The sequence below is a fragment of the Macrobrachium nipponense genome, chromosome 29 (assembly GCF_015104395.2).
Source record: "Macrobrachium nipponense isolate FS-2020 chromosome 29, ASM1510439v2, whole genome shotgun sequence".
In the NCBI taxonomy this organism is placed as follows: Eukaryota; Metazoa; Arthropoda; class Malacostraca; order Decapoda; family Palaemonidae; genus Macrobrachium; species Macrobrachium nipponense.
The window spans coordinates 67,167,827-67,183,807 of record NC_061092.1 but is presented as its reverse complement, the minus strand read 5'-3'; positions in this window follow the sequence as shown (position 1 = coordinate 67,183,807).

Genomic DNA, 15,981 nt, shown 5'->3' with positions numbered 1-15,981 from the left:
AAGGGGGATGAAGTGAGAGAGAGTATTTATTGGGTGTTAGGGAGAAGAAGAGGGAAAAAAGATTGGGAGTTTGAGAGATACAGAAACAGAGAATGATTGGGTGTTTCAGAGAGAGAGAGAGAGAGATTTGTTATTCGTAAGAAGAAAGAGGAAAGAGACAGTGATGGTTGTAAAGAGAAAGAGACAGTAAGAGCAAGGAGCGAGAGGGATACGGAGAGAGAGAGAGTAGAAGGGGTGTTACGTATGAGAAAGATGGAAAAAAGTGAGAGAGAGAGAGAGAGTACCTGTTAATGAGAAGAAAGATGGAAAGAGACAGAGATGGTTGGAGGGAGAAAAAGAGAGTGAGAGAAAGGATTGATAAAGAGACGAAGAGAGATAGTAGAGGAGGTGCTAGGTAGGAGAAAGATGGAAAAAAAGTGAGTGAGAGAGAGAGAGGGGGGGGGGGCAATTTAGCTACCTGTCCCTTCCAGAGTTATCCCAAACAGAGCTGGGTTTAGTCAGCTAGTATATATATATATATATTGTATATATATATATATATATATATATATTATATAGTATATATATCTATATAGATATAATGATTATAACTACAGTTACAGCCACGGATGAGATTGAAACCCTGGAGATGCTCTCACTCTCTCTCTCTCTCTCTCTCTCTCTCTCTCTCTCTATATATATATATATATATATATATATATATATATAGATATATATATATATATGTGTGTGTGTGTGTGTGTGTGTGTGTCTGTGTATGCAGCATAAAATATTGTACACAGCCATCATTTCGAATGACATAGGCGAAGTTGCAGAGCATTTGAAATCTTTACGTTCTCTCTGGGTGGAAAGATTGTTTTTTACCAAGAATATCATCAGCTATAAGGGTTGTTGAAGATTCTAGGTGACTCTCTCACAGAATTGGTAAGAGACAACAATGCGTCCTGTAGTTATACCATTAAATGGCTCTTTTACAAGTAGGCCATTTGTAGTCTTATGATTGATGGGATATTGTCTCTCATTGGTTGCCATCGTTGGTAACTGTCTGTGTAAGGAACATGTATTTACTTTCTAACACATACAGTATTATGGAATATGATGTCATTGCCCATATTCACTTGATATTAGGCGAATGTGGAACACGTAGTGGCTGACATTCTTCAAGATTCTTCATTCTATAAAAAATACCTCGTGATTGGTTTCATAATTGGTCATCATTCAGTTCTGTTCACATTCTTTTTTTCTTTTTTTTGGCACAATCGAGTGTTTTTCAATCGACCAACAATGGAGTTTATGTATAAAAATTAATGCTTTAGCTGCGAAAATAAATTTTGGTGTCGTTTACTGAATTTTATAAAGACAATACACAAATTTTCTCGTTTTAAACGGGTCTTTTATTGTCCATTACTTACTTTCAGTTCTATAGGATATCATTAACTAGTCATAAATAATTATGTTTTATTTAAAAAATTTATCGCACTGACGCTAGCTGAGGGAAGGCGCTTTGTGAATAAAGTACATGAGAAATACATTTAAATGATTTTGATTTTTCTAATTAGGGAGATCACTTAGGACACACATCTCTTCCCATTCCTCGTCATTAAATGAAACAGACAGAATATTTGCGAGACCTTCCCTTAGATTATTTCCATCAGCCAAAGTCATGATACCAACACGGAATCTGTGATTTTGCTCCTCCGCTCCTAAAGTCAGGTCTTCTTCCACCACTTCGACGCAGAAGACTCGCCACAGAGACTTGTCTGTGTCAGCGTGGGTGTCTTTCAAAGGGCCTTATTCCTTGAAGGACCAAAAGACGAGCCTCTTCCTGAGCTGTAGAGTTTGTAGTGTTCCTTCATGTGGTCGCTGAGACAAGTGCAAGAAGGGGAAATGGATATTCGTTGTTGATTATTCTGAGATACCTTTTATTTTCTAAATACAAACCCAGCATCTCTCATAATGACAGATAATCTAGGTTTTTGTGAATATAGGAAATTGATTGAAAATGTAATTAGAGAAATCTTCAAGGTTTAAAATATACACTCTAGTAACTTAAGCAATAGTTATCTATTACATAGATTTAAGGGTTAAGAAGACTTGTGAACTTTACAAGAGTACTGTAATCCAATATATTAGTAACTAGCTGTATTAAGAGTTATATATGCATGCAAGATGAGAAGATCCCCAAAATTTATTTCTAAAAGTTTGGTGGAAAACTATTTAAAATGCTAATTAAAGAGAGAGAGAGAGAGAGAGAGAATTAACCAACATTAGAAGATTTCATATCAGCATGAGACATTTCTGTTTACTGAACTATAGAATTTTCTTGACCAACGATGATAAAACACTTAATGTCATCTAGACTGCACGTCAATAAACGCCCTTTCCTTTGCTCCCTCTCCAATGATTCTTGTTTTCCTTTCCGTCAACAGAGTCCAAACACAAGTACTTCCGTGTGAGGCTGATACGTCTTCCTTCTCAGTACTTCCCGTCTCTTATTTTCACTGCAACAGCTTATATTCAGGATTTCTCTCAAACTTCCTTTTTGTAAACAAGATACGTGTATGGAAGCTGTCCTATCCGTAGATCAAACTGAATATTTGTATGAGTTCCACAAAATTCTTGTATTTCGATGTTTACCTCTCTCTCTCTCTCTCTCTCTCTCTCTCTCTCTCTCTCTCTCTCTCTCTCTCTCTCTCTCTCATTACTAATTGTTTTCTATTATGCAGGTGGGATGCTGAGTGAAAATATGAAGAAACCGACATCAAGCATCACCAGAAATGCCTTATCTAATTCTTTATTGGCAGTGCAAAAAAAAAAAAAAAAAAAAAAAGAAGGAAAGAAAGTATAAAACAAAGTGAAAGGTATCAGGGGAAAGCGGGAGGTAAAAACAAGAGAAAAAAAAAAAGTTGATCTTGTTGACACTTTCCAGTAGTATTTTGTTTTCGACTTCTGTCTCGTCTTGATGTCTTTACCCTAGAAATCTTTTTCCCGGATGTTTTGGATACCAAAGAACATTTCTTTTAAATCGGTGTTATTCCAGTTTTGTAAAATCTTTATACGTTTTGTTTTTTGGGTTCATATCCATGGTAATTTCACTTTTATCATTATCACTATTTTGATTTTCTTATGCATTTGCTGTTCCATCGTCACCATTATCGTCATATAATATTTTACTATCATAGAGCATATCTTTACTACTGATTAGATTAATATTCTAATGAATATTATTATTATTTCATAAATATTATTTTTTTTTCTTTTTCAATAACAGATTATTCTGACTGACACTTGACACTGGTCACTTATTGATGCGTTTTCGTAAACTGAGATGCTTTTTTGTATAATTCCAAACATAACTGCATATTACCAATGAATTGAAAGAGAAAATTAATTAAACAAAACCCAACTCGTGAATTACATTAGTCGAAAGTCTGGCAATAATCTGTTTTTAAGGTTCGATGAGAATGAGGGAAAAATAATGTTGTGAAAGAGCGGATCACGAAATGATATCCTTTCCTCGCGTTGATTATGACAGTCATGAAAGTTATTTAATTTACACAATCAAAGTAGGCGTTTTAGCAGAGTGGCGCAGCTCTCAGTTCACGGTTTTTAGGTCTGAGGATGTAAATGTGTACAAGTGTCTGTTGAGTAAAGAAAAATGCGTGGGGCGTGCAACCTCACACCTAAGGAGTTGCTGAGTAACTAGAAAGTCATACCTTTTGGACAACCTCAGACAAAAGTCCTTTCATTCCTAGGAAGGAATGAAAAGAGAAGATCAAGCGCTTTCGTGCATTTTTCACACATCCTCAGGGTCAAGTGATACAATACATAAACATAAAAACTAACGTACTACTATTTAAAATCTAAATGTCTAAAAATGTTGTTTACAAGTAGTTCATCCAGTTCGTACATGCCGGGGCTGTTGTTGATCAAATCTACTCGATTTTTCGTTTTGTGATGTCTTCACAAAACATGATTTCTTTCGCTTCTTCCCAATTCATGTGTGGTTGGTCATTCATATGTGAAACACTGCTTGCATTATTCCCCGTTCTGCCATTATAGTTTATGTTGCTTTAATCTTGTTTCGTGATTACCTTTCGCCACTTTGTCCCACGTATATTTTATTACACTGATTGCAAGGGATCTCATATATGCAGCCACTCTTTAATAAAGGGGAATTCCTGATTAACAAATTCCTCAAGTTACATAGTTTTTCTTAAAAATGATTTTAACAATAAATGGTCTCAAACAGCCCTATACGGCTATAAACTGATTACAACATGATAAAGCAAGACGGCTTTTCATATTAAAATTCAACTCTTACGACTGTTTTGTTTTTCCTTTGCTTTACAGAAAGCCCTGTTCATAAAATAAAAATAAAGGGTAGCTAAGACGTGTTGCAATGTCTCCGACCTTCTGAAGCTCAGCTTCGAGGAAGTCAGGACTACACTTTCATATTACAAAAAAAAAAAAAAAAAAAAAAAAAAAAAAAAAAAGACGTCTTGCGGAGTAATATAAGGAGGTTACCAATTCAACTACTGAACAATCCTTATAAACTTTAAAGGAAGGGGAACTTGTTGTATTAGTCTTTGTTGAAAAAATTAACTCTCAAAGCCATCATACTGTTTGCCAGACTTTCTCTAAAATAGTTATTTATGGATCCACGAAATACTGAAACATGAACTGATCAGTACGCACACAGAACATTGGACCAGCTTAATCCTTCTTAAAGATGTTTTTTTTCTTTGTAAAAAAGGGGGGGGGGGGGGAAAAAAAACTAAGTTTTTGGAGAGTGAAGCTTATTATTTTATGCTGCTTATTCAGCGAAAGTCACTCAAGGAAGCGGGATTGAGGAAATGATATAAAAAAAACTCTATTAATCGTGAAGCAAAATCAACACCAGCTAATTGATTAGAACTCAAAGGTCGTTTCAATCACTTCCAAGAACCTAAAACGTTATAAGGTAAGGCAACCTCGCTGATTCTGAAAATAAGCTGGGAATTTACGCATATGATATTTTGCCCAATAGATTGCTTGCATTAATTCGCATATCCTAATATATTAAATTGATTTGGTTCAATGGATATTTTTTCAAATTAAATTCTTAGTTGATTTCTTAAGAAACTTTACAATTTTATCCATTTTATTTTACAATATAATACGTTTAATTGAACTGATTAACTCAAAATCATAATTATGATTCTAAGTTAATCAGTCTGATGTCAGCTCAGTATTTACAAAAGTAACATGTGGATGAACTACTTGAATTTATGAAGGAAAAAATGGAAAAATATACTTTCTCTTTGGTCAGGCCTTCTATGATTAAGGTGATAGAGTTGTGTGTTAGAGGTTGTAAATTTGTGTTTGGAGGGAAGTATTATGAAAAACAATTTGGCATAGCAATGGGCTATCCGTTATCTCCATTCTTAGTGACCTTTATATGAAGTTTTTCGAAAGTAAGTACTTACCAAGGATACTTCCTAAAGGTATCCTATGGGTTGGGTACTTCGATGATATATTTTGTGCTTGGCCTGTTGACAAAAATGAAGAGCGCTTCCTAACAGCATTAAATACCTCAGTACCTTCTATAAAATTCACCTTGAAATCTGAATTAGATATTGAGTTGGTGTTTTTTTTTTATGTTTTAATTGTGAGGAATGATAGAACTTTTAGATTTTCTGTGTCATGGAAGTCTACAAATGTAGAATCCTACATACATTTTTATTCTAACCATCATCCGAGAACGAAGATGATGGTATTTTCATCTAAGTTTTTAAGGGCACTGAGGGTCAGTTGCCCTGACTTCCTCGAAGCTGAGCTTCAGAAGGTCCGAGACATTGCAACAAGTCTTGGGTACCCTTGTTATTTTAAGAACAGGGCTTTCTGTAAAGCAAGGAAAAACAGTTTATGAAGTTGGTCGTAAGAGTGATTTTAATATGAAAAGCCTTCTTGCTTTATCATGCTGTAACCAGTTTATAGCCGTCTATGGGCTGTTGAGACCATTTAATGTTAGTCATTTTTAAGAACTATGTACTTGAGAATTTGTTAATCGGGAATTCCCCTCTACAAAAGAGTGGCTGCATATATGAGATCCCTTGCAATCAGTGCAATAAAATGCACGTGGGACAAAGTAGAAAGGATCTCGAAACAAGATTAAAGAAACAAATATAATGTCAGAACTGGGAATAATGCAAGCAGTTTGTTTCAACACATGAATGAGGGCAACCACACCATGAACTGGAAAGAAGCGAAAGAAATCATGTTTTGTAAAGACATCACAAAACGAAATCTTGTTGAGTCATGTATAATAAAGAAAAATCGTGTAGATTTGATCAACAACCGCCCCGGGATGTACGAAATATTAAAGTATCATTCAAATTTAATACCAGATATCTTCGGGATTACTTGTTATTTTCCTTCGAAGGAGAGTACACAAATTGTGGCTAAAATTGCAACTTACAGCTGTCTCATTTTCATAGATTAACTCTGAAATTTCGCCTTTTCTCCTTTACCTTCCTAACCATTCGAAAACCAATTGGTTGTATCTAACATTTTTATTTTTAATTTCCCATTAGGAAACATATTAGGACTCTTACGTTCATTTTGTCACAGACAGACAGACAGACAGACAGACATACAGACAGACAGACAGACAGACAGACAGACAGAGCGATGAAAATGTAATAGTTTTGTCCTTCTGGAAGATTCCATGCAATTATATATATATATATATTATATATATATATACATATATATGTTACATAAAAAGGGGGATTTGCTATGATATGATTAATAATATATGATGTGATATGCTATGACGTTTCTTAGAATGCAGAGACTCATCATTTTAACTTCCCCGGAGACAAAGTGTTCGAGTGACAGCTTAGGAATGCTAACGCATCTTTCCTCGAGGTGGTGTGATATTGAAGAGTGTTGTCTTAGCAAATTAGCGCCTCGTCTTGTCGCCATGAGAGCTTGATACAGAGGTGCCTTTGAGAACTGGTCTTATGCAGTTCATGGGTGTGAACATTGAGTGTGAGTTTGTGTGTACGCGTGAGCCTCTTTCTTACATAAGGAAATGTAGGCTTATCATGAAGGGGAGACCTGTGCAAGAGAGGCAGGGCCAGGATGGCTCTGTGAACAGTACTTTTATATGGTGAAAGTGAAACTGTGCTGAAATGGATAAGCCTTTTCTTTATTTTGGCCAAAGTGTGGCTGGATTGTATTTGAATGTTTATTTCAGAGATGTTCTATTTCATATGATCTTTTAATTGTACTATTGAACTTATCAGTGTTTTTTGCTGTCTTCCAACAGGCGTTTCTGGTAGAGGGGAAATGTTCTGGAAGAGGGGAATTGTTCTGGAGAAGAGTGGGATTAATTCTTGGAGAAATGGTGTACTGACTTAATTACTGTGGTGACTGTACCTAGTGTTATGGCTAAACCAATATTGGTGTTTAATTAATTACCGAGGGTTATCTGAGTTATTTGGGCTTCGGAGTTTAATCATTTAATCATTTAATCATTCTGTTAAGAATCTGTACAAGAGAGAAAGAGCTGGAAGTATATCGAGAGAGAGAGGGAGGGAGAATGTATTGCCAATTACGAGTTGCCTGCCGCTCTGGCGTATCACTACCAAAATGATAACGAGATGTCCATCTCGTTAATATATATATATATATATATTGTAACATAAAAAAATCTCTCTATGGTAAGGATTTACGAGGAGAATATATCAGGAAACAGTGACAACCCACTATAACTTAAAATGTACTTTAATAACAATTAGTAAGGAAATTAAAGTCACAAACAGAACATTAAACAAATTACGGACGCTTTACACAAAACAAAGACTCGCCATACAGCACTTCATCAAGACTACTCATCACTAATCACTGCAGTTTACAGTATAATACCCAAGTCACAAAGCTTTACATCAACACAACATATAATTCACTGTAACATCAAAAGTTATTGGCAACCAACGTTACATCACACAAGAAACGTCCAAATGGATAAACAATACATTACCATATATTCCTTAAAAACTTGATACACTATTATAGTCACTTGTTTGTTGCAACTCCAACGAAAATCATCGTTTTGGGCCTTTATATACCCGACTCACGCTAGACATCCATGGACTAAATATCATTTTTCGGTACATTATCCTTGGCGAGTACTGCCTACGCCAAGCGTTACTGTCATCTGTTGTCTAGTGTACACTTTTTTTTTGTTCATGCAAATATCAATTTTCAACCTTTTCTGCAATTTTACATTCAATAAATCAATATTCCCCCCTTTTTACTCCGCGGCTCTCTCCTCAGTCCATGCTAAATTTTCACTCGTACAGTCTTAAACATTAGCTACTTCCATTCAGCAACTATCGGGGACTGCCACGTCGTTGGTAACAAGCACTTTCCTTTAAGTAATCAACAGATCTAGAGAGAGAATCTGCAATGACATTTTCTTTGCCTGCTATATGGTGAATATTTAGTTTGAATGGTTGCAAAAATAAAGACCATCTTAAAATTCTCTTATTGTTGTGCTTACATTTATTAATAAAGGTTAAAGGATTATTATCAGTATATACGTCTATTTCCAAATTACTGTTAAGCAAGTATATCTCAAAGTGCATTAAACTCAAAACTAAACTTAAAGCTTCTTTTTCAACAATACTGTAATTTAACTGCTGGCTATTATATTTCTTTGAAAAGTAAGGTACAGGGTGTAAAACACCATTATGTTCCTGTAATAATACACTGCCAGCTCCTACTTCACTGGAGTCTACCTGTAACTTGAATGGTAGATTAAAGTCTGGTGATTTCAGCACTGGCTTAGACATTAATATGAGCTTAAGTTTATTAAAGGCATCGTCACATTCCTTTGACCACACAAACTTCACATCCTTTTTCAGCAACTCTGTTATGGGTAGGCTACATCTGAAAAGTTCTTACAAAATTTTCTGTAATACCCCACTGTTCCCAAAAATTTCATCACTCCACGTTTAGATGTAGGGAGGGTCAAATCCTTTATGACCTCAATATGACAATCAGCAGGTTTCACTTGGCTACTTCCTATTTCATGTCCTAAATATTGAACAGTAGTTTTTCCAAATTCACATTTGGCAAGGTTTATCGTAACATTGAATTCTAATAACCTCATAAAAACACTCATATACTTTTTGTTGAATTGATCTTGCCCAGGTTTCTCCAACTAAGATAATGTCATCCAAATAAACAAATACACCTTCGAGATCCTTCAAGATATAATTCATCTGACGTTGGAATGTCAGAGGTGCATTACATAAACCAAATGCCTTCACTTACCTTAATTATAAAAGTCCATGGGGTGTAACAAATGCAGCAATATTCCTGCTGTTTTTGTCTAACTCAATTTGATAGTATCCTTTCAATAAATCAATTTTACTTAAAAAAGGAAACTTTGCTACATTATCAATTATATCTTCTACTCTGGGCATAGGATATGAATCTTTTATAGTTACATTATTTACCTTTCGATAGTCTGTACACATTCTTGCACTTCCGTCAGGTTTGTCGACTAGAATACGTGGGCTAGCCCATTCACTATGGCTTTCCTCTGCTAGTCAGTTTCAGTAAATAAGCAACTTCGGTCTTTCACTGTTATTGTTGCCTCGGTGACATTCTGTATGGACGCTGACTTATTGGAGTCTCTTCTCTCAACCTGATTTTATGCTCTATTCCTTTTATCCTTTTAGGATGGTCTGAAAACAGATCTGAAAAGTTTTGAATTAGCACTTTAAAATCATGCTGCTGTTCATCAGATAAATGAATACATAACTTCCTACATTTTTCATCATCACTCAAATAATCTGTATTTTTTTAATCTAATTTTTCAATTTCTTCTTCAACGTCTTTTTCATCATACTCTTTTGCAATTGACAACACTCCCGGGACTGGATTCGCTATCACTTCTTTAACTTGTTAATATGGAAAGTTTTAACTTTCCTCCGTCCTGTAGGAAATTGAATTCGATAATTAACATCACTTACTTTTTCCTTCTCACCGTGCCAAGGTCCTATATACTTCTGTTAAAACAAACCTTGACCAGCTGTAAGAGAGTACACTAGAAACCTTATTCTCCTATGTCGAGTTCACGTTTTGCAGCCTTTTGTCGTCGAGTTTCTTTTCATCTTTCTTGTACTACTTTTGAGATTCTCATGTGCTACTTTCCATATTTTCTTTATTTTTCCTTCATTTCTTGTAACGTGATAGAATCTTCTCATCTGAAATCAACTGATTCTTTATCACCTCCATGGGTGACCTTACCTGATGGACGTATACTAACTGAAAAGGTGAATAACCCAACGATGAATGTACGCTATCACGAACGGCAAATAGCAACATTGGTATGTAGACATCCCATTCCTTTTCATTTTCACAACAGTACGTACGAAGCATGGTTTTGAAGGTTCGATGAAATCGTTCGACCACTCATTGGCTCTGTGGGTGATAAGGAGACGATAAGCAATGCTTAATATTCTGACAGGCTAAAAATGAGGTAAACTTTCTAGACGTAAAGTTGGTTCCTTGGTCGGTTTGAACTTCTTTTGGCAAACCTACCAGCGAGAAGAACTTGTTAAGCGCTTCAATTATCTTATCAGCACTCACAGTTTTCTTAAAGGATAGCCATCTGGAAATCTGGTAAGTCACTACACAATTGTCAGCAAATACTCATAACCTTTGCTAGACCTAGTCAGAGGTCCTACACAATCCAAAACCAGTTTCTCAAAGGGTTCTCCTGGAACTTCAATGGGTTGCAATGGCATCACCTTAGGGTCATGTTGAGCTTTACCTACTTTTTGACATAAATCACAATTTTTACAATATTCACTACAATCTTTCTGCATCTTTGGCCAAAAAAAATACCTCTTAATATTTCTCATAAGTTTTTGTTTATACCTAAATGACCAGAATAAACTACAGTCATGAGCAATACCTAGAACAAAAATTCCTATAACTACTTGGAATGACCACTTTTTGTTCTACAACATCATTAACATTTCTACTCTTGAACTTCCTCATTAGGATTCCATCCTTTAAAAGAACAACTTGCCTCCTTCTCGATATCATTTATATCAACAAGGGCATTATCTCTTATTACCTTCAAATTATCATCTTCAATTTGAGATTTAACAAATTCTTCCTTGTTAACTTTCAGCATTCGCAAAGGAGTACCGACTTTACTTACTTGTAGTGTTTCCGGACTATCTTTAAACAAGTTTTGTAAATCCAAACCGTCGTCATCATTTACCTTTCCTTCGGTCCACTACTTTACTTCTTGTAGTAACTGCACGATAGCAGGAAATTAAGTTTGTTTGGGAAATGTGCAAATTCAACTTCTTTGTAAATAGATTGAAAGAATTCAAAGGGGTTTTTCTGTCAAAATTGGGATTACGTGCTTACCAAAAACTTTGGGGATCATCCACAATACATTCATTTCCAAGAATTAAACTCTACTCCTTGGACCATGGGTTTGGGGTGGTGGGATTTCCTCTCACCAAAAGGCGAATTTTAACAATTATCCCCGAAATTAACGGAGTTTCTAGCCTTACTTTCTACTAAGATGGTGGAAACGTTTGAAAATTTCAGGTCCAAACCCACGCAGAAGCTTAACATTACTCCCCTCCAGTATCCTTCCACTGGTCATACCATATTTCTTATATTACAGAACTGTACCGCCTCCAGGGTATCTCTTAACCCACCTTACTTTCCTTTTTTCAACCCAAGGGAGGTATAACCAACCATTCTCCCATAAAAGGGCGTCCATACAATTCAGTACCTTTGGATTGTTTGGACTTCTCTTCAGGTAGTCTCACTCCATTTCCTTTTTACAATAGTCTCCCAATACAACTAAACAATTACTTTTTAACATTTCTTGAACCCATCATTGTTACCATATTTTGTAACCTACCTATTTCTCATCAACATCACTATCTTATTATTCTGTCGATGCTATCGTTAACAATACCTCTTACCTGACTTGCCCCCTCATACTTACCATCTAGTTAAAGGATTCTATTTATAGACTCCACGAGATGATACTTATGTTGAAACTCGTAGGTCGTTACTTACCTTGTGCCTTGTGTAATTTTGTCCGCTCTTCCCCAAACTCTGCTCCTTTGCCCATTTTATGGAAGTGTCGTTCAGGTATAATATAGCTTTATGGGTCAATGCATCAATTTATCAGACAATCTTAATGGCTTCATCCAACAATTGATCTACATCACGCGTTCATCCCAAATTATGTTTTAATAAGGTGGATTAATAACCATCCTTTGAACTGCTCAAGCAAGATAAGTTCCTGAAGTTTACCGAAATCACCATTTAACCTTCTCGGGCACTCATCCACCTATCATTACCACCCACAGGCGGGTTGTTCCCGGTGCATACTCCATATTGAAGGGTGCCGCACGGTCTCTTTTTATTTCCAGCTTGCTGAACTTGTCTTCTCTATACCTCTTCTGGCACCCATTCATAAGCTTTCAAAACTTCAGATTTAATTTAACTCTCTCAAATAATCTTTAGGAATCATCTAAAGATAAGGCAGCAAATACTTCCCATAGCCCTTTCCTCCGAAAGGAGGTTTTGTTGAATACCAACGTGGCTCCATTGAGCGTTCTTATGGCCATTTCACGCTGTTCTGCCTAACTTTCTCAAATTGTTAAAAAAAAAAATGCATCCATCTTCATTTTCAAAACAAAAATTAGGTACACTTTTTACTGCATTTGTTCTACTCTAAAAGGATTTTGTTTGGTATTTTCTTTCTGGGACATTTTTTCCTTCCCACTTTCAAACAGTTTCTTTCAATCTCATAGCCTCTATCCCTCTTTTTGCTCAACTTTCAAGTCTTGCTTTTGCTCAACACTTCAGCTTCTACCTTCTTTTGCTCAACCTCTTTTCTCAGCTTCTATCTTCCTAACCTTTTCAGCTCTCTCATTTTCTAACTTCTTTAGTTCAACAGCTTTCTCACTCTCCTTTTCAGCACTCTCATTCTCTAATTTAACTATTTGCAAATGAATCTGCATCTGCTCAACACTCATCCCTTCATAAACAAGTTTGGACTTTTTTGGTTTAACCTTGCGTGACTTTGTTTTTTCACGTACGGCTTTGGCACCTTCCTCTTCACTTGCACTACCTTCTGTATTATTCTCACTAGCGCTTTGCTGGCTATCAGTTTCTTCCTCTTCCCAACTCATTAGTAACAACCCTTCCTTATCAGACAAAATGCCTAAAGTCATTAGCGCCTCACTTACTTTATTTGAGATTTCTTGCTTCCTTGCAGATTCTGATACTTCTACATTATAGTACCTAGCTAGAATAATCCAGTCTATTTTAGTTATACCTTCTAACTTTTCACCACTTGGACTACGTATGAAATCTTTCAAATCAAACATCTTTAATAACCTGCACAAAATAACACAACAAGACAAATATTATAGCACTAACACTATCACCACTCTCCCCCCTCTCTAAAGTACATGGAAGTACTGAAAAGCAATTAACAGTAGGGATACGTCAAGTTATGGTCGACGGATGCGCTAACACGAGTGATAATTTTTGGTTTCGTTCAACAAGGATAATGTTATAATGACTAGGAATACGCTCGACATGAATAAAGCAACAATTAATAACGATACGTTCGGGTTTCGTTCGATAGAATGAGTAAACACTGAGTATGGATATGTTCGAGTTTCGTTCGATAGAATGAGCAAAAACTGAGTAGGGATACATTCGGGTTTCGTTCGACAGGCCCCCATGTACATAAAAAAAAAAAAATCTCTATGGTAAGGATTTACGAGGAGAATATATCAGGAATCAGTGACAACCCACTATAACTTAAAATGTACTTTAATAACAATTAGTAAGGAAATTAAAGTCATAAACAGAACATTAAACAAATTACGGACGCATTACACAAAACAAAGAAGTAAGAGTGCCGAAGGAAAGGTAAATGATGACGACGGCGGTTTGGATTTACAAAACTTGTTTAAAGATAGACCGGAAACACTACAAGTAAGTAAAGTCGGTACTCCTTTGCGAATGCTGAAAGTTAACAAGGAAGAATTTGTTAAATCTCAAATTGAAGATGATAATTTGAAGGTAATAAGAGATAATGCCCTTGTTGATATAAATGATATCGAGAAGGAAGGCTGCCATTAGACTGGATTCATTTCTGATTTGCATGGAAAGCATGCACGGCATGTTTCTGCATAGATACAAGTAATAACTCGATTTTTTATTTTTTCAAGTTGACATGTCATCCGCCATAGCGGACGGTCCCCTTAAAACAGGTGTGACGTAATCATATAAGAGATTGAATTAATTAAAGGGTATCATTCCATCAACAACTTAAAAAGTCCAAGTATTTCCTTGGTTCTAAATTTATTTGTGGAATCTGAACATGCAGAGTTATTAATATTCTATGTCACGGTCTTACAGATATGCTGGCGACTTCCGGACGCCATTTGACATCTCGACCAGAACCCTGAGAGGAAAGTCTCTCTCTCTCTCTCTCTCTCTCTCTCATGAGATACTCCATAAGTCTGCAGGAAATCACTCGGCTCGTGGCCGATGTGGAGCTGCAGCCACCACCCCCCCCCCCCCCCCCCCCCCCCGAGACAGGGCGTGACCGTGACCGTTGCGCGATGGGTCACTCGACGAATTGGGCAGAACTGACTTCTCACTCCGAGATCGTTTCTATCCTGCGGTCAGTTGGCTGCTCTGGTCGCTCAGGACCGACATTTCACAGGCGATCCTTCGCTTTGTACTTTTGATGAAAATGTACAAACTTTGAGTCAAACTTTTGAAGTTTGCTTGCGTACTCGCCTATCAATTTGGTAGCCCGAGTTCGGTCCCAACTGCCGCCAATGTGAAACCAGGGGGATTTATTTCTGGTGATTAGAAAATCATTTCTCGATATAATGTGGTTCGGATCCTACAATAAGTTGTAAGTCACATTGCTAAGTAGCCAATTGGTTCCTAGCCACATCAATCAAAATCTAATCCTTCGAGTCAGCCCTAGGATATCTGTTAATCAGCTCAGTGGTCTGTTGAATCCAACAAAAACATTTTTTCGCTTCACTGAAGCTTACTTCCCATCTGATAACCCTTGAAGCCTTACAGTATGAACCTTTTTGTGAAACCTTTCATGAAAAATAGCCTTCAAGTTACTTACATGTGAATGTGCAATCACATGAAACAATTTCTAAGTGTTGAGGCATTATAAATAAATAAAAATGTTCATTCTGAAGTTACACTATGTCAGTATCTTACTACAAAAAACAGTAGTTTGGTCTGTCTGTCTGTCTGTCTGTTGTCTGTAAGCACTTTTCACTGGTGCGGAAACCCACGTAAGTGCTTAACAGCTGACGGACCAATTTATTAGCACTAGGTATTAATGAGAGGTGAAGGAGAGAGAGTCTTTCCCTACTCAGTGACTACCTAAGTAACAAGCCCAAGCAATTTTAAAATCATTGCTGAGTAAGGTAAGATACGGCTGAAAAGGACATCCCAGAAAATTACCGCTCAGTTGGTAGTTTACAGTAAACATCGAATTGTGAATTCTTACGTACTGACAAGTAGGGCAGGTACAACAACATAGGAAATAACAAGAAAAGGAAATAAAAAGTTCGAGCGTTAGCTCGGCAAACCAACACCGGTGTTAGATAACTTACTTTAGAGTACAGTCACATCGTCTAGGGCCGTGGCACCCGGCCTCACCGCCCAGGTACCGGACCCCTGTAATGGTAATTGCTTCATAGCAAAGGAAGTTAAAGGAAAGGAAAACGCATTTTCGAGAAATTCTGCAATAAGTAAGCTTTCACGCCCGTGTTGGAGGCGCCTTTTTTCGCGGCTGTTCTGGAATCGTCGGGCGTGTTGTGGAGCGCAACACGCACCTAATTGGCGGGAGAAACGCAGCGAAATATGATGCAATACCTC